Source organism: Sorex fumeus, unplaced genomic scaffold (genome assembly GCF_029834395.1).
Source record: "Sorex fumeus unplaced genomic scaffold, SorFum_2.1 ptg000086l, whole genome shotgun sequence".
NCBI classification, from domain to species: Eukaryota; Metazoa; Chordata; class Mammalia; order Eulipotyphla; family Soricidae; genus Sorex; species Sorex fumeus.
The window spans coordinates 37,395,448-37,403,285 of NW_026606143.1; positions in this window are offsets into that span (position 1 = coordinate 37,395,448).

Here is a 7,838-nt window from a genome sequence, read left to right on the forward strand (position 1 = left end):
CGAGCCAGGTTTGATTCCTCCATCCCTCTCGGAGAGCCAGGCAAGCTACCGAGAGTATCCCGCTGGCATGGCAGAGTCTGGCAAGCTCCCCGTGATGTATTCGATATGCCAAACACAGTAACAACAAGTCTCACGATGGAGACGTTACTGGGCCCGCTCGAGCAAATCGATGCACGACGGGAGGACAGTGCTACAGTGCCTCTCAACAATAAGTAGGAAACTAAGGATTTTCTGATGGTTAATATTCCATGTCAAATTGACTGGCCGACAGGGTGCCCAAGTCTTTGGAGAAACATTACTTTGGATGTATCTGTGAGTGTAGTTATGGATAAGATTAATGTTTGAATAGGTTGATGGAGGAAAGAAGATTGCCCTCCCTGATGAAAATGGGCCTCATCCAATTAATTCAGACCTGAGGAGAACAAAAAGACTGAGTAAGAATGAGCACCTCTTGTCTAATGGCATGAATTGAGACATCAGTCTTTCCCTGCCTTTGAACTTGAACTGAAACATCTGCTATTCCCGAGTCTCGAGACTGTTGTTTTTTGGACTGGAACTGACACCATTGATTGTCCTGGTTCTTTCAAATTTGGAAGAGAACTACAGCAACATTGCTTATGCAGGGTCCCTTCAGCTTGCTGACTGCAGATCTTGTGATTTCTCAGTCTCCATAATTCTCTAAGCCTGTGTGTGTGCAATAGCACAGCGGTAGGGCGTTTGACTTGCGCACAACCAGCCCGGCCGAGCCGGGTTCGATTCCTCTGCCCCTCTCGGAGAGCCCTGCAAGCTACCGAGAGTATCTCACCCGCCCAGCAAAACCTGGCAAGCTACCCATGATGTATTCGACATGCCAAACACAGTAACAACAAGTCTCAAAATGGAGACGTTACTGGGCCCACTCGAACAAATCGATGAACAACGGGAGGACAGTGACAGTGTGTGCATGCGTGCATGCGTGTGTGCGTGCGCGTGCGCGCGTGTGTGTGTGTGTATGTGTGTGTTTCCTATTGGTTCCTTTACAGAGAGCCTGGATTAGTACAACCTTCTAAACATTAGCCAAGTGAGAGAGCATGAGGGGAGTTCCATGAAGACTTCAGCTGATACCTTGACTGCAACCTTGTGTTAGAGATGCTAGAAACCTTAGCTAAGCTGCTCCCAAATTTCTGTAGCACTGTAGCACTGTCCTCCCGTTGTTCATCGATTTGCTCGAACGGGCACCAGTAACATCTCCATTGTGAGACTTGTTGTTACTGCTTTTGGCATATTGAATACACCATGGCACAGGAAGCTTGCCAGGCTCTGCCGTGCGGGTGGGATACTCTTGGTAGCTTGCCAGGCTCTCTGAGAGGGACAGAGAAATCAAACCCAGGTCAGGTCTTGTGCAAGGCAAACGCCCTACCCGCTGTGCTATTGCCCCAACCACCCCCAAATTCCTAACCTCCAGAAATTAATTGATGCCTATGATTCTGAAGGATAACAATTCTTTATTATTTTGAGCTACTATGTTTTGCAGTAGTTTGTGATATTGCAGTGCATTGCTGCCACACTAAATGATTCCAATATGTGGCCAAACTTGAGGAACTCTAGGAAAACTTATGAAATAGCCTGCATTTGAGGCACTCAAAGGTTCTCAGCCACGTACTCGTGTTATAAATCACCTGTCAGATGTCTAGCTGAAGCAACAGATTTATAGTGCTAACACTTCTTCACTTCTCAATATTCTCCAGCTTCATCCTCATGTGCAATCAAACCCTCCATCAGTCATCAGTGAGCTGCAGACTTGGACCATATTACATCAACCTGACCCTGTCCTCTATGCTCTCAGAATTGACTTCTCAGCTCAGCAATTATGTCTCAGGTTTCGGTGTAGACATCCTTGTGTTTGGGACAGGACAAAAATCTCTGTAAAAGACTTAATATTGTTTGAAATGTCTCTGCTTGTTTGAATTTTTCCTCTATACTTTCGCAAGCTACCGAGAGTATTCGATATGCCAGACACAGTAACAACAAAGTCTCCAATGGAGACGTTACTGGGCCCGCTCAAGCAAATTGATGATCAACGGGAGGGCCTTTACCTTTTACCTTTACTTTCGAAAGAAAATTTTCAAGAGAAAAATAATAGAAAATATTAGATGAAAAAATCTCTCAATGTTTTTTGTCACCGACCTGCTTTTGTATACAGTCCTCTGGCTGTTCTTCCTCCTTCAATTATTTATTGTTTTATTTAGTGTTGGGGAACAAACCCAGGGCCTCATACATACATGGTATTTACTCTACCTCTGACAGAGCCATATCTCTGACCTCTGTTGTGACTCCTGATGACTTTTTGTCTTCTTTGCATAGGTCAATATTTCCAATTTCCACCTCTGCTTTTTAATCAAATCTCATGAAGGTCTGGACTAGACCTTCATCTCTTCCTCATTTATGACCTTACTTCATTTAAATTTAAATTGGGCTGGAGCGAGAGCACAGTGAGTAGGGCATTTACCTTTCACGTGGCCCACCCGGATTTGATTCCTCCATCCCTCCCGGAGAGCCTGGCAAGCTACTGGAAGTATCCCGTCTGCATGGTAGAGCCTGGCAAGCTCCCCGTGGCGTATTTGATATGCCAAACACAGTAACAACAAGTCTTACAATGGAGACGTTACTGGTGCCCTCTTGAGCAAATTGATGAACAATGGGAGAACAGTGCTACAGTGCAGTGCTACTTTATTTAAATTATTTACAATCTAAGAACATTAAAGAGTGAACATTTTCCCCATAGTCTCCTCATAGATAAAGGAGGTGCCTTGTTAATAAATGCTCATCGAGTAGATGAGGGAAAGCATTAAGTTTAAAAGTTCAGAAACACTAAATACTTATGTGATACTTCCTACACAACTGGAATCAGGAAAAAATATTATAAATATATTTATATTTAAATGGGATGCAAGACACAAACTGTTCTAAGTAAAATTCTTCTGGTTGAATGATCATATGATGATTATATACTAAAACTACTTTAAGCTCTCCGAGATCTCTTATTTATTTATTTATTTATTTATTTATTTATTTATTTTCCATCACACCCAGCAATGCACAGGGGTTACTTCTAGCTCTATACTCAGAAATTACTCCACGTGGTGCTCAGGGGACCACATGGGATGCTGGGAATTGAACGTGGGTCGGCTGCGTGCAAGGCAAACACCCTATCTGCTGTGCTATCACTGTAGCCCTCTTATTTTTGCAATAAAAAAAGTCCTGAGACATTCCATGAAAAATTGAGCCAGTATAATTTGGCTTTGTTTTTAGGCCATACCCAGCAGTGCACAGGGGCTCTATGCTCTGGGGTTGCTCATAGTGGTGCTTGCAAGACAGTATATGGTCCTGGAGATCAAACCCAGTCCATCTGCATGCAAAGTGTGAGCTCAGTCCATTAAACTATCTCTTTAGCCCCTAGTGCTTTTCTTTTCTTATATCTAGCCAAATATTTGTTGGTTTTGTTTTAAATGAAATGTAAAATTTGTCTTAAATGTAATATTAAATATAGAGTCTCTTCTCCAAAGATGTAGTAAAAGAAACATCAGATATATTGGATTTAAAGTATGCATGTATCCAGTGGCCTGGTACCAAACTGCAAGCTAACGAATACTTGGCAGCATTTAAAATAGATGGAGAAATAAGAGAGAGAGAGAGAGAGAGAGAGAGAGAGAGAGAGAGAGAGAGAGAGAGAGAGAGAGAACAAAAGGGAATGCCCTGCCACAGAGGCAGGGTGGGATGGGGTGGATGGGGGAGGGGAGGGATACTGGGATCCATGGTGGTGGGAAATGGGCACTGGTGGAGGGATGGGTATTTGATCATTGTATAATTGAAACCCAAGCACAAAAATTTCTAAGTCTACAACTGTACCTTATGATGTCTCACTAATAAAAATTAAAAAAAAAATAGATGGAGACTAAGGATCAAGATCCAAGACACTTTCTCCCACTGTTAGTTAAGTGTTCTTGTTTTATCTTTATTTTGCAAACTCAGGCATGTTTACTCAAAGAGTCTAGTGAAACTTCCTGAGAAACAGAGTAACAGCCATTATTAGGTGTGAAAATAACTGCATAGTGGAGGCTTCCACTGTGGTGATCACACCTTTCCTTACATTCCCCTTTGAAATGTAAACTGCAAACTGACCAGATTGGATTTTTCCATCACATCCAATGCTGTGCCTAAATTCTCCTCACGCTACAGGTTATTATGAAAAGTCCATCCATTTCTATGCCTCAGAGAGTGTCAGCAAAATCCAGAGGATAAAATCTTTATATTTAATGAAAGTTGTTGAGTCCTGATTCTGCCACTTTCTGTGGTGACTTTTGGAAAGTTAGTTGGTCTTTCATCAGTAAAAATAATATACAACTCAGAGTTTTTATTAATATTAAATGATAATTTTTAAAACATTTATTATGATGACAGTTTCATTGACTTCCATTTTCATGGATAATTCTCATATATATAAAATATTCCCATTTTTTCCTTTGGTCCAAATTCATGTTTTGAATTTCACATAAAGGCATCTTCAACATGGTCACTCAACTAATTATTTTTCCTTTAATCTTTTCCCCTATAAGTTTCCTCTAATTTAATTAACAGTACCAATACTCAGCCATCCAACCTAAAAGCCCTCCCACTGCTTATCTTTCAGCTTTCTCTTTTTGTTCCCAAGATCATAGTCAATAAATAGTTGAGTCCACCTCTAAAACACCATAAAAACATACTGTCTTCTACCTCTCCACTCAACTGGTCCTGATTCATATATATATATATATGCATATATATTATTTTTTAATTCAGATACTGTGGCTTACAAAGTTGTTTACAATAGGGTTTCAAGTATACAATGTTCTCACCAACATTTTATGACCCCATCTCTCCACCAATGATCTGAGTTTCCCTCTGAACTCCCAAAATATGTCTCCTTGACAGATTCATTTTTTAAATTTAATTATTGTTGTTTGGGTCCCAGGCTTTCAGTAGTGTTGGGTCTAGAGATTTAGGTATATACATATAGTTCACCTCTATACTACAGAAGAGTCTAAGGCCCCTGACCTGTCACTTCCAGACCATTTCTTCTTGATTCCCTCATCCCTTTCTCTCCTCTTCCTTGGCATTTTTGTTTCTGTGATCTAGACCAATGTTTTCCCCACTTTGGATACCTTTCATTCCATAGACATGTTTTTCTATATACCACAGATTAGTAAGAACATCTGTAGAGACTTGTAAATAAATCTCGGAAGAGATCAACAAGCTACAGAAATGCCTCTATACCCCATGCCAGGCTGAGTCTCATATCCGGAGCATCCCAGAGGGGGGCTAGTGAGCCCACTGCCTGCCCAAACAGAGCCCTGACAGCCAAAAACCTCCATAATCCAATTACTGCCACGCTCACGGCCAGACTCCAATGGCTCAAGACAAGCCTTGTCCAGGAACAAATCTGTTGAAAAACTCAGGTATGCATGTTTTGTGACAAAAATAAAAAATCTCCAGACTCTCACAAAATTGGGAATAGATGACTTCCCTTCATCCCCTGTTCTTCCTGGAGCCTGGTGGTCATGTCCACAAATTGTCTCTGGTGCCATATAAACTCATTAACTGGCCATGATCCAGAGACTCATAAATAAATGTCCAAAGCAATCAACAAGCTGCAGAGATGCTTTTGGACCCCAAAGTCACCATCCAGTTAAACATTTAACTCCAGCCATATCACCCCATTCAAAATTTTAGAATTCCTGTAGCAACATCTCATACTCTACACCACTGATATACCAGGGGTATCACACCACATGTAAAGTAGAAGGCAACCAATATTGCATAAGAAAATATTAGAACATAAGGCTCAACCTGTAACAACATGTTAGTGATCTCTTATATAAGGGCTTAATGGCTCCAGGGTGAGATACAACAATCTTCACACACTTTCTTCTAAGAAATATTTGTTATCATTTTTATCCAATGATTCATAACAAGCAATACAAAATAAATTATCTAGGGCTTGCTATTGGGGCAGGCTTGGGTAGTGGTCGGAAAAATTGGAAATAATGATGTTTGGAAGGTGTAATGGTGGTGGGATTGGTGTTGAAATATTGAGTACAATAAACTGTCGGGGACAACATTATAAAAAATAAAGTAAAACTTAAAATTTATTTTTAAAAAAGATCATCTGGCATTTGTCCTTGTCCTTCTGACTTACTTCACCTAACATGATATCCTCTAGTTCTATGAAAGTTGCAACAAATTGCATGATTTCATCATTTCTTGAGGCTGCATAACATTTCATTGTGTATATATCACAGCATCATTATCCACTCTTCTGTCATTTGACACAGAGATTGTTTCTGTATCCTGCTTATTGTACTCGGTGCTATAATGAACATAGGGGTGCAAAATTCTTTTGGAATAAATATGTCTTACTAAAGATACCAATCAATCGGTGGGATTGCTGGGTCATAATGAAATTCTGTTCTTATTTTTTTTGAGGAAATCTTTGTATTCTTTTCCATTGGTTCTGAACTAGACAGCAGTCCCATCAGCAGTGCATGAGAGTTCTTTTTCCATCATATTAAAACTAACACAGATAATTTCTAGACTTTTTGATATATCTCATTTTCGCTGGTGTGAGATGATATTTCATTGTCATCGTAATTTGGATTTCCCTGATAATTAGTGATGATAAACAGTTTTTCATATGCCTACTGGCAATTCATCTGTCTTCTTTGCAGAAATGTCTGTTCATTTTACTTTTCACATTTTTATGGAGTGATTAGATGTATTGATGCTGATCTTTGTGAATGCTTTGTATATTTTATTTACAAATATATTTTAAAATATGTAAATTTGTAAATATAAAAATTATTATATGTATGTATTATTTGTGAGAAAAACAAATAAAAACAAAAGAAAAAAGAGCAGAGCCTGGCAAGCTCCCCACGGCGTATTCAATATGGCAAAAACAGTAACAATAACGGGTCTCATTCCCCTGACCCTGAAAGAGCCTCCAATACGTTGGGAAAGGCGAGTAAGGGGAGGCTGCTAAAATCTGAGGGCTAGGACAAATGGAGACGTTACTGGCATCCGCTCGAGTAAATCGATGAACAATGGGATGACAGTGATACAGTGATACAGTGATACAGTGATGTATTATTTGTGGGTACTTTTATATCTTATTTTCAGCAATGAGATTTATAGTACCATTAATGATAGGGTTTCATGCATACACATTCCAACACCACATCCTCCACCGGAGTGTATATTCTGTAACCTCCCCTCATGTCACCACCATGGGAGTTCTACAGAACCACCCTACCTCAGAGGTATGCAGCCCAATTCTCAGACACTGTAGCCTTTTAAAAAATACGTTTATTGAATCACCATGAGATAGAGCATTGCAAAGCTGTTCATGATTGTGTTTCAGTCATGCAGTGTTCCAACACCCATCCCTCCACCAGTGCAGTGTAATTTTTCAGCACTAATGTTCATAGTTTTCCTCCCACCTTCCTAAGTCCCCCAACCCCAGCCTGCCTCTATGGCTAGCACCTCTTCTCTCTCTCTCTCTCTCTCTCTCTCTCTCTCTCTCTCTCTCTCTCTCTCTCTCTCTCTTTCTCTCTCATTTTGGGCATTATGGTTTGTAATACAGATGCTGAAATATTATCATGTTTATCACTTTCCCTATTTTCAACACTCAGTTCTTATACAGAGTGATCATTTACATATATTGTTATCATATCGGATCCTCCTCTATCTTATATTTTGTCTCCCCTCCACCCCAGGCTCTAGTCTTTACCAGTTGTTATTTCCCCCACTATGTTTCTTTATAT